Source organism: Tympanuchus pallidicinctus, unplaced genomic scaffold (genome assembly GCF_026119805.1).
Source record: "Tympanuchus pallidicinctus isolate F22 unplaced genomic scaffold, pur_lepc_1.0 scaffold18, whole genome shotgun sequence".
NCBI lineage: Eukaryota > Metazoa > Chordata > Aves > Galliformes > Phasianidae > Tympanuchus > Tympanuchus pallidicinctus.
In genome coordinates, this window is record NW_026294699.1 from 639,751 (window position 1) to 658,682 (window position 18,932).

The 18,932-nt window shown below is 42.3% G+C and overlaps 1 long non-coding RNA gene across 1 annotated transcript; it reads left to right on the forward strand.

Moving 5' to 3' along the window:
- Positions 1–5,544: 5,544 nt before the first annotated feature.
- Positions 5,545–12,769, forward strand: LOC128079410 (uncharacterized). Its single transcript, XR_008206091.1, has 2 exons — positions 5,545–5,628; positions 11,975–12,769. It is a non-coding gene; the product is annotated as an uncharacterized LOC128079410 (long non-coding RNA).
- The last annotated feature ends 6,163 nt before the right edge of the window (positions 12,770–18,932 follow it).

An 18,932-nucleotide genomic window follows, 5' to 3' on the forward strand; every position in this document is an offset into this window, starting at 1 on the left:
TGGAAATGCATTGCAGGGTAGTGATGACTGGAAAAGATCGGCTGTGTTATATCAGATCATTCAACTGCTTGGAGAAAACGAGAGAGATAAAACACGAAAAGGGGTTTGATATATGCTTCCAGCATTGCACTTCTTATAGTGTTCTCCTTCCTCTAAACACTGACATATATTTTCTGCATGGGAAAATTACCAGACAATCTGTTATAAGCCTGTACATCTTTAAAGTGTCATAGTGCCATACCTCAGGGTGATAAGAAACGTTCTCTTAAGAATACCCTTTGCTGACCAAAACAGACAAGTTAGCATCTTGATAAAGAGAAGCTTTGGGGTTTAGGATTTACAAACCCATTGCCTGACATTTAATATGAGGTTGTTAATTTCTGAGGTCACAAAGCAAAGATTGAAGTACAAAGCGGCTTCCGGGCAGGTGTTGTGTAGGATGAAATCTTAGTTTAGGGATTTGTTCTCAGCTCCATATTCAAGGCTTGAGTCTAATTCTTCAGATGCAGAAAATTGCCAGTGTTCCCCTGAAGACCAATGGAAGAGGATGTGTTGGCTGTCTGCTTGCCCCATTCACAGTTGTGTTATTTTGCAAGCGTGTTTTTTCTACATCCTCATTTGCCCTGAAGTCTCCAGAATGAAAATACATGACCTCTTGTATTTGATGCCTACTGTGCTCTGTAAACAGCAGTGGGAAGAAAGTAGATGTGACCTTTTCAGGCTGCTAAATAACTCCATACACTGCAGTGTCCTGGAAACTGAAAAATGTTACATGATGCAAAGCTCACGGCTCATTCACATCTCTAATGAGAGTGGGAGGTTTTCTGTCTTACTGTAATCGTTTTGGCCCCCAGGCTGTAAGCTGTAAGCTGGGTTACAACATGTAGCTGACACACAAATTCAGCTCTCAAAGAGCAGATGTGTTTAGGAGGGTTTGTATGGCACTGTTGTCCTGAGCTACTCTATCTAACTGAAGAAGTGATGCCCTTTTTGCCACCTTCTGCTATCAGTGCATCAGTTGCAGTCTTTTTTTCTCGTGAGACATTTTAGCTCAATGTAGGAAATCAAAGGAGGCAAAGTAAGCACAATATTGCGTCAAAGTGCAAATCCTGGATTCTGAGTGTGTCTCCCACATATTCACAGGCTACACGGGCAGATCCAGAGGTGTAAATCTCAAAACACACATGCACAATGTACCCTTCGATCCTCCAATGGTCTGGAATTTCCTTTGTGTTCAGCAGTACCTCAAATAGAGGGCTTTGGAAGGACAAAAGGTAAAAATGAGCATGCTTTTACAGACCCCTCGCTTGCATCTGCCTCTGTTCTCCTGCTGACCGGGAGCCATTTGGGCACAGGATGTGGTGCTGTCCCAAGTTCAGAACCCTTCCCTGCCCATTTCTCCTTACAATTTTACATAAAGGCAGTGTGCTATCAGTGTCCCAGTCAGAACTCTGGATCAGCAAGTGTAAGTGGTCCCATGTCTATGGAGACATCTGGATTTCTGGTTGCTTTCCAGTGCGTTTCTGCAAATGGCTGATTTTCAGCTTCAGAGCACATAAAAAATTTAAAGAATCACTAAACGCTAAGTAAAAAAAATACAGTGGAGTTCTCTGCACTCAGTGAAATTATTGAAGCAATAAAGAATAATGCTTTTGCAGATGAGGCTCCAGACCAAGCAGTGCAGAAGCAAATCAATAATGTCATACTTCTTGCCAGAATCAAAATACTTGTGGAAGTAGCTGTGGAGTGAAAGGGGAAAAGGTTTGCTTTCAATCAATCATTCTTGTCATATTAGTGCAATATCACAGACCAAACTCACTTGCTTGCTAGAGCCTTTGAGCTTGAAAAGCATTTAATCAAAAATGTTGAGGCACTGTTTGTCCTGGAGGCTTGTAATAAAGGGAGCATTTGATGGATAGAGGGGAGGCAGACCTGAACCAGTGAGGTTGTATCAGGTCCTGGGCTTTTCCTTTGCATGGTTTGTGCAAAAAGGATATTCCTAAAGCTGCAAGCCTGATGTTTCTTTCAGAGAATTTCATTGCTTGATCAACCCATGAAACAGTGGGAGCAATGCTCAGTCAGGGTGCACTGGCTGAGAGGAGTGTGCTTGATATCTTCCTGTTTGTAATGCAGTACTGCAGGGGAGCCCAGCCTTGCCCAGTTCTGCACTGTTAGCTGTTAGGAGCTCACAGTATTATGTGGGCCTGTTCATGAGGAATTGACAGTATAAATGACTACAAGACTCCTAGAGCAGGGAAAGCCCTAATGAAGTTAAATGATCTGCTGAAGAAACCTGTAGTAACAATGAGAACTGAATGCAAATCTCCTGAATCGTAGTCCCATACCCAGCAAGCCATCCTTCTAATCCAACCAGGAAGGTATTGATGGCCACTAGGCTATGTGAAGGCTTGAAGCACTTCAGGATTTGGAACCAAAGCTGTGTTCTCTGCTCATTCTGAGGAATAGTGGAAGGATCTAGAATTAGAAATTGTGGTTCAGTTCTTCCCTCTTCAGCTTCTGAATCAAAAACAAACCAAAATAAAAACCCCCAAACAACAAACTTGTAAAATATGAGATCCATCTCCTGATTACTGAGAACAGGATTTTCAGCCTCTCATAAGGCAGGTCAAACAACACACATAAAGTTTTCCCTCCTTTCTTTGGGCCATTAGAGAATTAAATTGATTTCATCATTTTCAGTATCATTTCATGACAGTCAATAGTACATCTTCCAAATTGTATCAGTGCCTCGTACCATAATACCCATCTGGGAAAAGGAGAAGCTGCCCCTTGCAGACACAAAGGCATTTAAAATTCTCCTACAGAAAATTATTCAAACAGAACAGTACGACGGCAGTAGTTTTCCAGCTCTCTTCTCCAGCAAATAGATTCTTTCGTAAGAATGAAATTATTTGCTGCTCTTTTTTTCTTCTCCCACCAAGTAGTCTAAACTCACCATTATGTCGAGGTGTTTAGATCAAAAGAGAATATACTCAGTAATTCTGCTGCAACAGTCATAGGCACTAAATGAATCAAGTCAAGAAGTCAACATAGGGGGTGGGAGGAATCAATTCTGACAGTGTACTCAGTTGCAGCACTGTGACTTCTTACCTGGAGGCTTATTTTCTGGTTGGAAGAGGCAGGGCTGCCATCCTGGCTGCTGTGTGCCTTGGGAATGAGGCAGGAAAGGCAGCAGGAACCAGAGCACAGATTCACACTTCTGGAGGGTTTTATTTTTTTTCCCATCCTGAGCTACAGTTCATTTTCCATAACTACTTATTGAAAAATACTTTGTCCCTGGCTGACTCCTTTACAGATGATCCTCCTCCTCCTCAGTGAATTACAGTGGTATAAAAGAGCTACTTGCAGTATCATCAAGATTTCCCTGTAAATGTATTCTGCATCAGTAACAGGGTGCAGATGCGATCCAGAGCAAAAATTAAGCTTAACCATCCTGCCCTTGACTCTCACATATAAAACCATGAACGTGTATATTTCTAGAGTTGGATCACAGCTGGCTGGAGAACGTTTGTCAACGGGTTTGCACCCAACACAGCTGCAGTCTTCCTTCAAGCTCCCAACTAATTGTTTTCCCAGTCTCCTGATGTCAGCTGCTGTCTACGGCCTTATGAAGCTACTGCTGGTGCCTCTGCCTAGGTTAGAAGGCAGAGAAAGCATGTCATGTGCAGCTGTGATTTGTCACTTACTGGCTCAGTACTACTGCCCATGGGCCAGCAAAGACTAGCCATCATACTTCAGGGTAAGTCATGGAATCATAGAGTTACAGAACAGTTTGGGTTAGAGAGAACCTTTAAGACCATCTCGTCCCAACCTCCTGCTGCAGGCAGGGACACCTCCCATAGCCCAGGTTGCTCACAGCCCCATCCAGCCCAGCCTTGAGTGCTTCCAGGCAGGAGGCATCCACAGCCTCACCAGGCAATCTGTGCCAGTATCTCACCACACTCACATTAAAGAATTTCTTCCTGATATCTAGTCTAAAGCTACCCTCTTCCAGTTTAAAACAGTTTCACCTCATCCTGTTGTCATACCCTTATAAACAGTCCCTCCCCAGCTTTCCTGTAAGCCTCTTCAGGTCCTGGAAGGGTGATAAGGTCCCCTCAGAGCCTTCTCTTCTCCAGGATAAAGAGCCCCAGCTCTCTCAGCCTTTCCTCACAGGGAAGGTGCTTCATCCTTCTGTTCCTCTTAGTTCTCTCTTCTGGACCTGCTCCAACAGCCCTATGTCCTTATTGTCCAGAACTGGACACAGTGCTCCGGGCGGGCTGTCATGAGAGCAGAGCAGAGGGACAGAATCACCTCCCTCTCCCTGCCGGTCACACTTCTCTTTAGGCAGCTCAGGATATATTTGACCTTCTGGGCTGCAAGCACACATTGCTGATTCATGCTGAGTCTTTCATCCTCTGACACCCCCAAATCCTCCTCCTCAGGGCTGCTCTAAAGCCATTCTCCACCCAACCTGTATCTGTGCTTGCTATTGCCCCAACTGCTGTCTTTTTGTTGTGAGTTTTTTTATTTGTTTGTTCATTCCACAAGGCATTCCACAATTTCCAGAGTATGAGAGCAAATTGAAAACTGACTGAAAGCACATCCCTGTTCTGGCCAGACTTAGAGGCATTCACTGAACAAGCCTGCGCCTGAACTTTAGGGCTTTTCAGTTGCTCAGCCCAAACCTCTATCTTCTGTAACCCTGAAGGTTTTGCAGCATCACTTGGGGCAAACAGCTCAGTGTGATCCTCTTCTGATGAGGGTGATCTGCATGCCTCTATTTGACGGACCCCTGAGTTGGGAAACTTTCTTTTTCAGCATATCTACAGGATTTTCCAAAGCATTGCAGAAGGAAAATATTTGCTCACCTCTATTGGCTCCAGCTGGAAATGATCCCTATGGTAAATAAGGGATCATTGCTAGCAATAAGCAGAGCTTGATAATTTTGGGCAAAGCACCATTCTAATGTAGTTATTTACCTTCTGGCTTTGTCCCTTGAGTGATATATGCTAGCTCAGACATTTCTGCAGTGTACATGGTTTTGTTTGTAGATGTACACAAAGTGTACAAGAGCTCTAAACACTCCAACTGTCCAAGCTGAACTTGGAAATTGTTGTTTCTTATTGTTGATCTGAGTCAGTGCTTCCTAGTTTGTATCCTACCTGAAGATGCATATATATGACAGCAGAGTAACATCTCCTCCTGTGACTGCAATGCTTAAGTCCACAAAAAGCCATGGGGAATGTTGACAGAAATCTCACACGAGCCCATCTGGGCAAGCACATCATATTATTTTGATGCATACCACAGCTAACAGGCTGGTAATGGAAAATCCCCTATGGAAAGGAAATTTGAACAAGAAAAAGTACAGCCATGATTGAGAAAGGTCTTGTATGGTAACTGCTGAGTCCCAGCCTGAACCACCAACTGAGACCTGGGGAAAGGACCTGGTCAGCCCTGGCAGAACAGGTGAGTGCAATTCAGCTGTATGACTGGAAGAGGTGGAGCCTGGCTGCACCTCAGTTAGACCTCATGTAAGGTCTGACTGCCACTGGGGAAAGATTTCCTTCTAGAGGTCCCTCTTTGGTGGAGTTTTCCCCTGGGAGCTGAGATGTTCAGTGATGGGTGAGCGCTTTCCCATTGTAATACCTTTCCTTTGCTCTAGTCCCTTTGTCTTTACACCTCCTGTGTCATCATTCCACTACACTGATTTTTCTGATCATTACAGGTCCCTGTAGTGCATTAACCAGCCAGATGAAGGGGTTTCCATCCCACTGTGAATATAAGCATGCTCTTAATGAGAGCACGTCGGGAATTGTCAGGGACTGTTTTAAGTGAAAACTGCTACTTCTCCAAGCAACATCTGTTAAATTGTAGAATTGCAACCTGAGGTGATACACGAAGGGGAGGGAGAGGAGCCCTCTGCTTGTCTAAGAATACCACCATTACAGTTTGATGGGAGCTGTTTCTGATAATGTTGCTTGTAACCGTTCATGTCATGTAATTCAGCCTCCGTGGGAGTTCATACTGAGCCAGAAAACCTATCTCTAAAAGCTGCTAGTGATCATGTCTGTTTGCCTACAGCTACTCCATCTGTGCCCCCTCATTCTCCCAGGGGCACATCTAGGTTCATGTAAGAGAAGTGCCCCTGGAGCACCTGACTGAGACAAATCTGTCATTCCAGATTTTCTCCTACCTCAGATCAGGAAAATGCAAACTGTTCTTCCTGCATAATTTGACTGAAACTGACAGTGGCCATTCCCCTGGTTGTATTACCCATTTGCCAACCAGCAGACTATATTGATGGGCAGATAAGGGAAATGAGAGGTTAAACATAAATTTTCTCTCCTAGAGCTTGCAGAAGTCTGATATATAAAATGCCTGGGAACGTACTGTGTGCCTCTGATAGCTGAGCTTCTCTGAGTACTTGATGTTAATAGGTACCTCTTCATATGCTGCTCCAAAGATTTGCAGGTACCTTAAATCACGGGCTTTTCTGCTCAGCTGGGAGCAGCTGAGGGGGCTAACAAAACTTAGGGAGGGCTTTTGCTGTACTTGCCTAAGGGACAGTTGGAGGGAGAAGCATTTGCTCCTGGAAAACCTGTGTTCATTGCCATCCAGTAAAAGGTTCAGTTCAGTCCTTTAGTGTTTTCCATCCACAAGTGCAAGGTAGTGTGAGGCCACAGGTTTGCAGAGATTTGTTCCCTGCCCTGGGTCAACTATGGGCCAAAGGCAGGAACTGCTTGAACTGGAACAGCAGAATCTGCTTCTGTTTCTGAGCAGCAGCAGTGTGTCTCTCTGGGCTCTGCTGATGTTTTATCTTTTGAAACCAATCTGTGCTCTATTGTGTGCTGCTCATGAAGGTTATTGGAAAGAAATTGGGAAGTGAAAATGATTGCAGCTGCGGAGTGACATTCTGCAAAAGCTGCTCTGACCTCAGCAAGGGTCTTCACAGCCCACCAGGCTCACCATGGCTCTCCTCCAAAAGCCAGCATGAAATTCTATTGTGCTCAGCTCCCCTTTCAAGGGGAAGGGGGGATTATATCATCACATAACACTGTCAGCCGTACCATGGGCCTCAGAAGGTGGAAGATTTGTATCTTGTTGCTGTTATTATCAGCATTTACTGTAACATTTTGAGTACCATCATTTCTTCCGCAATGACCACCAGAGACATCTACCACCAGCAGACCTGGATATTCAGATATAATTTCTTGTGTTTTGTTTCTTTACTCCCAGTGACAGTTCCTTCTGATAGCACTCCCACACACGACTTCAGGAATTATAACTGCTGTAGACTGAATGCCTCAGGAGGTGATCTCTGTAAATTGGCAGCTTTGCCTCTGTAAATCTTCTGCCAACTTGTGGAATTTGTGCGGTTCATCCTTTAGGCTAACAGCCTCTTCATATTTAAGCACACACATACGTGCACCCTTCCAGGGAGTTTTTCATCTTAACTTGGAAAAGCATTGCAACTTTCTAGCTCTTCTGTTACCCATTAAAATGAAAGCTGGTTCTGTCTTTTATATGATAGCCATTTTGGCTGGTAAGACACTATGTCTGGTCCTGTGGTAACATTGGTGGAGAAAAGGGGTTCTGGTTTTGGTCTTTGTTGTGTTTGTGCTGGGCTTCTTAGGATCAGCAGTTAATGTTCACGATAGCTGGTGTAAGAACTGATAAAATCATCATTATCCCTGTTAAATATAGAGAATACACTGTCCTTGGCCTGCATTGTTCCATAATCACATTTGTGTAGCTTGTCTGTGCATCCTGTGTCCTACAGTGTTCATCTGAAAACCTACACCAACCAAAAGGGCTGTTGAAAGACCATCAATACATGCTGTTAATTAGTCACAGACCTGTTGTGCTCCTTGCTTGTAAAATAATTTGCTCATGGCTATCTTCTCATATTGCTCTTACTTCTCTTAATCAGTTCTGGCAAGGAAATCCTGGCTGCAGTGAGCATGCCTGACACAAGGTGGAAAACACAGTCAGCACTTGGGTTTGTGACACTAAACCTTTTGCTCCAGAAAGGGACACATACATCAGGAATAAGATCTCTATAAGTTCTTCAAAACATGACAGATTTTAGGGGTCAGCTGCAAAATTCAGTAGCAGGAATTTATGCTGAAGATGTTGTCTTGAACACTGGTTTGAATTTCCTCATAATTTGCTTCACTGCTCTGACAGACACTTCACCCTTGCTGTAACACGGTGGCTACTTGGGGCCAAGTGCTGCATTTTCAGATAATCTTGAGAAGTGGCCCCATGTAAACTTAACAGGGTTGAGCAAGATTTAGGTTAAATGTAAGGGAGAAGTTCTGCATCCAGAGGGCAATGAGGCTCTGGCACTGCTGCCCCCATCTCTGGTGGTGCCCAAGGCCATGCATGAAGCCCTGGGCAGCCTGAGCAGGGGGGTAGGGGGACAACCAGCCCATGGCAGAGGGGTGGAAGGGTTGGAACTGCGTAGGCATTAAGCCATTCTGGGGTTCTGTGATTTAAGGCACAAGGGCTGCTGCTAGCTCAGGCTGGCACAGAAGCTGGGTGCTGGAGCAGTGTGTGGTGAAGAGCCCCTTGCTTTCCCAGCCAAGAGATGCTGGGTCCCTGCTGCCCTGATAGCACCTCTTGGATTTTCCTCAATCTCTGCTCCCTGGCACCTTGCTTTACTGCAGGGTTGGAGCAGCCACTGTCTCTTCTTGTTGCTACACTGAAGCAAGGGGAGAAATTATGTGGAAACCGAAGGAATAACTGTGGACACACATGGGCAGGTTCTGCAATCAGGCTGCCTCAAGACAGTAGAAACTACTATGAGGGGGAGTAAGGATGAGATGCTCCCAGTTCTCAGATGCTCTATTCCTCAAAGCAGTGGCCATAAATCTGTGAAAATAGGCTTGGATCCTGCATTCAAAGCTTTGTTTATGTAGCTGGTGATTTCTGTAGTATCTCTTCTGATTTTGCTCTTACTTGGCTAATGTTATGGTAATCCTGAAGTGCATGCCAGCGGGCAGAATGAGAATTGGGTACCTCTTGTGTTTGATGCATTACTGATATATTATTCACATACTAGCTGGAATGACCATCCTGGTGCATCTCTTGCTCACCCGCAGTTGTTCATTCAAGGATGTCTCCCTGGGGTTGGGACTTGGGTACCAAGACCCCATAAGCTAGCAGTGCTGTGAGTTCTGTTGTCTCAGAAGTTGGTGTGGGCCATGCTGAAAGAAGGTATTCACTGAAATGGCGTTGGCAAAGGAGCTATGGGATCAACAACTTTACCATCAGACTGACTTGTGGAGTAAATAAGTGATTAAATATGTGAAAAAGATAGAAACAAAACATGAACAATTTTAATAGAGGGTTACATAATCTTCTTGACAAAGTCTTCGAATATTTTTCACAGAATCACAGAATTGTAGGGGTTGGAAGGGACCTCCAGAGATCATCGAGTCCAAACCCCCTGCCAAAGCAGGTTCCCTACAGCAGGTCGCACAGGTCAGCATCCAGGCAGGTCTTGAACATCTCCAGAGAAGGAGACTCCCCCCCCCTCCCTGGCAGCCTGTTCCAGTGCTCCGTCACCTCACTGTAAAGAAGTTCCTTCGCACATTGGTGCAGAACTTCCTATGCTGCAGTTTCCGGCCGTTTCCCCTTGTCCTGTCTCCACTCACCACTGAAAACAGTGTGGCCTCGCCATTCTGCCCCCCCATTTTTACTAGAATGTGCACAACTGTGACCAGTTTGGCAAACTTTCCTTGCAGGTACAGCTTATGTTACCCAGATTAATGCATGTGGGCTAGTTTCCCAAGTAAAATAAGCTTCATAAGGGGTATGATCCTGTTGGTGTGGGTCTGTGCCACTGCCTTTGGTATCGCTAGCTAAAGGTGAAATATTTTTGTTTTGCTCTGAACCTACATGACTGTGCAACACAAAAGAGGAAGCGCGGGCCACATCTTATTTTGATGCAAAGGTTATTTCAGATAGGTAACTACAGGACTTTGTAATCATCTTAAATTAGAAGTGCTGGTAATTATCCTGTTTCAAAGTGGATAGTTACAGTATTTGTAACCAAAACTTACTTGGCAGCTTTTAGAATGGGAGTGGGAGCTGTTCTCCTGTTGCTCGAGATGAGGCGAGTGGAGGCATGAGATGTACCACCTCACAGCTGCACTCAAATCTGCTTCCTGACAGCATGAATGTTGATGTATTTGGAAAAAATAACCCAGCACAATCTGGTAGAAAATATCTGTGGTGTGCACTGCATAAACTCAACAGAAACTTCATGATGGAAAAAAAGTCTCCATTGTCTATCAGTCTTCTAGGGTTTGATAAAACTGCACTAAAACTGTTCCCCAAAGCACAGCCTTGAAATCAAACCCAATTCCATACAAAGGCTCTACTCAGAATATAGGGTGTGACTGGCACTTATGATTGGTTCTCTGTGTGTGAGATGGTATCACTGCGTGTTTAGAACTGGATACAGAAGCAGCTATCAGCAAAGCTTTTCTTCTCTTGTAAAACTTCATGCATATATTACCTCTCATGATATTTTCGTAACCTATCCTACAGACTTCTTCAGGTACTCTTCTTTTTTGGAGTCTCACATTTAGTTAGTGCCTTGCCTTCCCACCAGTCCTGTGGTATCTCTTCATCTCATAAATATCTACTGTATTTTCTGGATATGTTCTGCCCTACCCTCTGTATTTTTGTTGTTGTTGTTGCTGTTGTGGTTGTTTGGTTTTTGTGGTGTGAGGAATTATGATGCTAAGAGATTGTGTCATTTGTTATCTGTCATGCTTGAGGGCAAGGTAGAAAAGTATTACCAGGAGGAGTAATTTGCACAGAGCACAAGTATTCCATGTTCTCCTCTAAGAGAGACATGATGAAAACCTGTGAGATTGAAAGGATGGCATGAATTTGAATCAAATTCATTCTCTCCTATAAGCATATGAATTGATATAATAGGCTTTGAAAATGCTGGATTCTTCTGACCAAGATGTTTGTTGTGTCTTGCTCAGAAGTTTTATCCTTCTCCTTGTGTTACATTCAGTCTGCTAAATATAGATAATTTTCTGACATTCAGACATGAAGGAAAGGTAATTAGTGGTGTTTGTGTACAAAAAAAAAAAAAAGCAGTTTTGTGCAGGAAAAACATAAACTCTGTCCTTCACTTCCACGACAGAGAGCAACTGTAAAACTAACACAACTATTTTTTCCTTCTCAGGGAAAAGGAGAAAATTGACTTCTCTAGTCAAAAATGTACTCACTACTTGGGAAAGTTGATCCAAAGCTGCACTTGAGCAACTTTTAATTGAGTCTGTTTAGTAGCAAGTCATGTTCATGAACAAATGAAAATTAGAATTTGAATTGGGACAATATCAAATCGAATTAGGTGCAGATAATTATCTGGTTCTCAACCTACATCAATCAGCTTAGCTTCATCAGCTGAAGAACATGTGCCTGACCCACTTGCTGTTGTCATCAGAATTCTTCTACAAGAACATTAGAATCAGTAAATCAATAAGATGGAAAAGAACTGGCAGCTGGAACCACTGCTGATCTTGAAGGCTCCAGCAAGTCCAGAGATGCTTCCTACATACAGACAAAACTGTAAAGAGCAAATAAAAGCTGCATTTCTCGCAAAGTGGATCTCAGCTTTTGGCTGAGTCTGCTTATTTTTCTTGGCAAGCACAGCTCTAGATGTGTGGTGGTGCCAGATGGGTATCCTGACTTCATTAAGGCAAGGAGAGGTTGGCATGGAGCTGCGCATGCATGACATTAAATTGACAGTTGTGGTGAAGGGAAGATTCCAGCTTCATAATGAATGTACCTGGTATTTCAGTGCTGCAAGTCAATCAGGTTATTGATGGGGGACAAATTCTTACTTTTTCAGCTAGTTTTCCAGAAGTGCACTTCTAACAAAATCCATTGTTCGTTTTTGCTGTTTTTGTTGTTTGTTTGTTTGTTTTTGCTCCTTTAGGCTTGTTTATCACCACCTACAATAAATTCATCTTCAGCAGTCATGAACTTTGCTCCTTAAAGTGTCTCTGAAGATCACTTTTCTGTAGGCACTAGTGCATTGTCCTTCAGGTTTTAACCTGAGAAATAAATGTGAAGATAACATCGAGTGGTCTGTATGAACAGAGAATCAAAGAAACTAGAGCCTAGGTGCTCAAGAGGTGCTAGAAAGAATAACGGTATTGAAGACAGGGTGAAGAAGAACTATGAAGGTCTTGGAAATCATCCAGAAGAGCTACACATCTTGAAGGAATAAGCCATTGGGATATTAAGAAGGTTGAAAATCAAGACTATGCATAATAGCTGGTTTTGTATGATCAGAAAGCTGTCTTAGGATATCAAGTATGTCAGCTTGTTTTCCCAGAACATTGATTCAACTTTACCTTGTGTGTAATCATCGCTAACATGCGGGGTATTTCCAGGAAAATGTGCTCTTTGAATTGATGTCTGGCTTCACAACAGGCATAGCAGTGCTATATTGGAGCATCACAATGCATACTAACATGGCACCTCTAACTGTTGCAGCAAACAGATGTTGCTTTTGCAAGCTGAGTTCTGTTCAACATTTCTGTTGGTTGGCACATTCCATGTATCACATCTTCACATGTTCAGTTTCAGCCATTTTTGTTCAATTCTACAGATTTAAGTTTTGATACTCTTGAGGAAGGCATTTGTATGGTTTTTATGCATTGTTGTGATATGACTTTGACATATTAAAGCTCTGGAATGAGGTTGCAATATATTCATTTTAACTTCCCTGGTCCAGAGTTTTTCCTGATTTCAAAAATCTTAGTTTATTTGTACTTTTAAGTTTTTTTTGCCTTCTTATTTTGCTCTGGAGAGAAAAAAAGAGAGATGATTTGTTAGGCCACTTCCAACAGGCCAAAGTTACCCCTTTTCTGAATAGCTCTGTCAGCTGGAGATGTCTCTGGTTAACACTATATATGAGAAAATTTACTTGGTGCTCACCTGATCTTTCCAGAAGCACTAGAGCTTTGTGTTACATATGGATATGAATGATCTACTACATTTCTGATGAACATTTTTTTTGATGAGAAAACTTGGATGGGGTCCTTGGGGTCCTGACAGGTGCAGCCCACAAGGTCTTTTCCTTTCCGAGGATGGTGATATTTGACCCTGTGATGCTCCATGCTCTGTCCCCATGTCAGGGAGTTCCCCAGGGAGTCAACACAACCTTACAGTTCACCAGCAGGTGTCATTAATGGAGTGGTCAGTTGTGCTTTGGGCATTGCTAATGAAGAAACATGCTGCATTGGTGTCCTGAGAAGTTATGATTATTCTTGTTTCCATTCTACTTGCCAGCTCATACACCTGAGCTCTGCCTTGTTAGCTTTTCTCACCCTTTCAAACCTTGTGCTCAGTGATTGCTTTCAGTTTCTGTTGTTTACCACTCAGTGTTTTTTCCCTGAAGTCATATACCTTATTTCTCACCTCTGACTGGATGACTGAAATGTTGTGCTAGGCTCAGATACGTTATTACTAAGAACCAGATTGTAAAACAATAAACAGATTTGGAAAAGTGCTTTGGATGCTTCCAGTGAGAATGAGAATTTGTAAGCCAAGATTTGATCACCACGATAGCTGAAGAGAAGGTTTTGGGTCACAAAAGGAAATGGATTTCAAAATAAAGACATTGGTTTATCCAAATTGATTTTCTTTTCAAGCATCACAGCTTGTAGTTCAGTTTCACCTACGACTATTCAAAAAAAAGTCATCTTCCTCACCCTCTGTGATGTCCTTTGGTTGCTGAGGGAGCACATCCTTCACACCTCCACAGGGATGTGCTCTCAGAAGAAATGTCCTAACAAATTCTTATGCCAGCCAGCATCTTAGTGCAAGGGTTTCAAATGGACGAAGAAAGATCTACAGTAAAGATTGCTAATTGGGTACAGAGTAGTGTCCAAATCTCTTCCTTCAATGAGTCTTAATAAAGGATTACATGGTAAATTATCAAAGATTGTAAGAGTAAAACAGCTTAGACTAAAGGTATGTATAGAGAAATAATCAGCACCTGTTCAAAAACAAGGCCAGGGAAGTTAGTTAGAACCCAGATTACTGTAATCTATCAAATTCAGGCTTTGCAAAGATCATGCTTGAGCAGTGATGTTTACACATGTATGTTCTGTAGCCTGTGACTAATTATGATTCTACCTATGTTGTACTTGGCAAGGAGACAACATTTGTTCAAGGGGACTTTTGCCAGCCGTGCTGGCGAAAGTGCTTTTCAATAAGATTCCAATTAAATGTTTTGTTAATATTTATTATTCACTGGTGGCAGTTGCTGGTAACACACATTTGCCCAGGGGAGGTTAAATGAAGCACAGCAGAGTTTTACTTGCTGGCGAAGGGTAGCAAATGATTCTTTGATTGTATATGCACTGCCTGGTATGTAAATTGCTGAGCAGTAAAGTCTACATGGAAACTCTCAAAATGGAACACAAACTTGTGCGAGGGACCTGAAGGCTGTGTGGCACTGTGGGTACACAGATTCAATGGTGCCCCACAAGCCCAGGGGACAGATGGAGTTGAAGCGTCTCCCAAATCCATCTGTCACACTATCTCCTACCCCCAATTATCAGAGTTGATCATATCCAAGCACTGTTTTCAGTCATGAACTTTTGAACTAGTAATTTCCATCAGCCAAACTGCACTTGAGTTACCACAACAGCACATTTTTAGTAAAGTGATGGTTGTCCATTTTCATTAATATCTCTGTACATAGGCATTGTATGCTTGGAGCTATCTCCCCTCTTTGTTTTCCAGAGTAAAGGTGAGAGAAGGGCAAGGCAAAGGTAAAGGCTTCCAAATATACGAAGTTTGGCAATTCCAGTCATTGAACCAAATTCCTGAAGTGCTGACCTTAGCACCTCTTTTTCATCGTCACATCAGATTTCAAGGATATAACCTACGTATTTCTACCAAAGCCAAAGTTTTGGCCCCCAACTCAGACCTTTTGGTTTATACCAAAAAACTGTGCAGCTACCACAGTCGGGGCTTTTTGAGCAATCAGTGCATCTGTTGTGCATTTGTATTAACCTCTTCTAATGTACTGTGGTACTGCTTCTGTCCTTATGCTATGCTGGCTGAAAATAACTCCAGGGGAATTAAGCTAGGATGAAGCTGTTGCAAAGACAAGAAGAATTATTGCGATTTTCATGTGCATATGAGCATTTATGAATGATTATCAATTCTGAGCCATGTTTTTCTTCCCCGGGATTTAAGAAGAGAGCTTAATGAGATGAACTGCTATCCTCAAGGTGCTCAAAACTTGTATTTTAAGGCAAAATAGGCAGATATTTGGTGTTTTAAAAAGTCAGAATTACTGGGAGGTAGTTCACAAAACCTCCAACTTATTTTTTTCCACTGCCAGCAACTAAGGCTAATCTCTCCAAACCCAGCATCCCTCTATTTGAGATCCTGTCTTCTGCTGTTGCTGCTGAGTGAGACTTTGGTTAGACATGTGCTGTGTCGCAGTTCTATCAAAATCTTGCTCTGCCCTAAAATCAATAAAGCTTTTCTATGCTTCACATTGCTTTTGAGTGCTTTTTGAAGATTCTTGGCTGAGAGTGTTTTTTCTGCTCCATATTAGTAACCAAACCATCTTGGCTCTGCAGACTAAATGAGCTCCATGGTTGGTGCACACTGATATCTTTTTACTTCGTCATATCAAACTTAATTGATTGGGCTTATTTATGTGCATGGGGACGTCGTTCATACGATTAAAAACTGGTGATATTGGTGTGCTCACTGATACTCATTTACTGTCATTCAATTAATAAGCATCTTTTTTTCTTTTTTTTTTTTTTCTTTTTTTTTTTTGCCTGGATTTAAATAATTTTTAGACTATCTGACCTTGGTTATAATGAAGTTCTCTAATGTTTGGACTAAAGCAAAATAGCATTTGACTTTGTAAAGCTTGAGAAAGTGATTCAGCTTCCAGCTTTTAGGGCTCACTCCTGCTTGTGATTGTTGAGGAACCTCAGAGGCACTTATGGGTTTGGTTGATCAATCTGACAGAAGTTGGCATGGGAGGGAAAGCGAGTTATTGGATCAGTTGAACCTGGCTTTCAATTCTGGGTTCAGTTCACACCACAGAACTTGTCTTAAAGGTGGACTTTTACCAGATGCTTTATAAAGTAGATTTGTAATTCTCTCCATGTATCAGGGCAAGGCCGGCATGCACTTGGCCTCTTGCCTTTGCACAACATATTACAGTGGTTGGGATAGAAATGGGAACATCATTTGCTGAGGTGGCACATGTTTTCATTAATCTGTCATCTTGCACCTTATAATAGGATAGATAGCAGCTTCAGGATTGAGCCTCATATACAGGGGGTAGGAGCAGTGAAAATTAATTTTTTTTTTCATTATCTTGAATGCTAACCCATCTGTCAGATAATGTGCAGAACATTGCTTGTTGTGTTTTTCTATGGAGAAACTAATTAAAAGATTATAGCTTCTGTGTTTAATAGTCATTCAAAACGCATTGGTGACACTGCTTGCCATTCAAATTTCATCATGTTGAGTGCAGCAAAGGGAAATCATGCTGGCACTTCCCTCTTCTGGATTCGTTTCCTCTCATTCACTCTCTAATCTGATCTCCCAGGGTATCACGTGAGTGCCTCTGTTTGTTAATGAATGCCCAAAGTTAAATGAAACCCGGCGTCCAGCAGTGAGCAGGTTTACTTTGTGCAAGGACCCACTGGCAGACAACTGGTTTGATGTCCAACAGAGAATTGACTTCTTCAATTGTGTGTAATAATAATAAAAAAAAACTTTTGGCATACTTTGGAGCTAGAAACTCTTCTGTGATATCTGTAAATAAAAGCTCTTAATAATGGTGCAGAGAAGCAATTACTGTTAACTGCATCCCTCACTGTCCAGCTGGGATGGGAGTTTCCACTGCCAGCAACTAAGGCTAATCTCTCCAAACCCAGCATCCCTCTATTTGAGATCCTGTCTTCTGCTGTTGCTGCTGAGTGAGACTTTGGTTAGACATGTGCTGTGTCGCAGTTCTATCAAAATCTTGCTCTGCCCTAAAATCAAGAGGTTTAAATAGCACTTGGCATCTTTAGAGAAGAATTTTGCTTTAAATAATAGCTCAGCTGTGATTTGCAATTAGAAGTGAAGGAGTGGACTGCTTCTCTCAGTTCTGCTATCATGACTTAAACTACAGTTTCCAATTTTAGAATTGCTAAATTCAGTGGATTTTGAAATGCGAGGAACAAAATATTTTGCCAAAGAATTGGGAGCAAAAAGTAATTTGGGTATTTGAATCTTCTCTAATATGTATGTACATATATACATGTATGTGTATATATACATACATACGAAGCTTAGGAAAGTAGGAAACACCAATGATGTGGCTTTTACCGTGTTTGCAGTTTACCATCCAGCTGGCTGGGTTATAGGACTGACTTTGGGAACAGAACCAGGACAGTGCAAGGAACTTGAACCCCTCCTGTGCTTCCAGTGAAGTTTAGAAGGGTCAGCTTCAGCTCCTAAAGTGCAGAGCTGAGGTGGTAAAGAACACTGTCAGTCATGGTTACCATTTTTTGTCTCCCATTGTATAGGCAGGGTGAGCTGAATACCTGCTGAATACCTTGGGAGTCTGAGTGACTTAGATGCATCTTCTCAGCCATGAGGAACGATACCCATCAGCTGCTCAAGAAAGTAGGTCCAAGACCTACAAAAAGCCCAGGCAGATCCTCTGTGTGATATTGCACAAAAACATACATCTAAAAGTGGCAGATTATGAGGATTTAATTACAGTCCAAGTGAAGATTATCCCCAGCAGAGATTAAGTGTGCCGGTGAGGCATCACACAAACTGCTTTGCTTTGTCTCCTTGTTATTAACGCTTCATCACCAAAGGCCAAAGCAGCCGCATGAGATGACAGCACTGCATGTGGAGTGCTATCTATTTGCAAGATCTGTGAAGTAAAGAGCAGTTGATATTTTATCTTCCATCCCTAAGTGTGTCTGTTGAATTACACTTTGCTGCCTGGCTGGCAAACAAACCGTTGGTTCCGAACTATTCTTTCTAGCAAATAGCTGCAAAACGTGAGAGGTCCAACAGCTCAAAATTGTCCATTTCTTGTTGATTTTCACAAGAGGGCAGAAGTAGGAGATCTCCACTGCTCTTTCAGTGCCGTGTTCTTTACACTGCAGTCATTTTATACGTTTTCACCTCTGTTCCTCTGCATACATAGAGCAGCTTATTGACATTAACCAGTTGGGAACAAAGACTTGGGAAGTCCATTATTGAAATGAATGCTTAGTATGTGATTTCTAATTCTCTTAAAAAAAGTTTTCAAGTTTTCACATTTATTTCTACTTTGTTTATACTCTGCAGAAAGAAACTGTCATTGTCCAGCACTGTCACATGTATGGAGTGCTTAGGAGACCTACCAGAACTAAAATATGAGTCGTAACACTGACTTCGGGTATTAGGTACAGTATTTCTCTTACTGCAATTATATTATATCATAACTTCTGTGTTTTCTGCTGCTTGACAAATAGTGAAATGATCACAGACCACCCCTTGGTGCCACTTTGGGCACAGCCCCTAGCTGCAGTTACTCCCTCGGAACTGATCACTCCCTAGTGATCAGTTGATCTCCCTTGGATACAATAGGGTTGCCAAGAGCTACATTGGAGAGGAACTGATTGCAAACTCGTTGCACTTTTTGATCAAAACGAATAGCATTGCATCTTGATTAGTTTACCGTGGCACTTACACTTTTCTAAATAAGAGCAATGGTTTGATAATGAAAGAATTATTCAGGCAAAATCGACAATATTTTAAGAACCCTGACAACTGATCCTGGTAAAACTACAAATAAAACTGAATTTAGAATAGAGGTCACACAATGAGCAATTGATGCTGAATTCTTTACT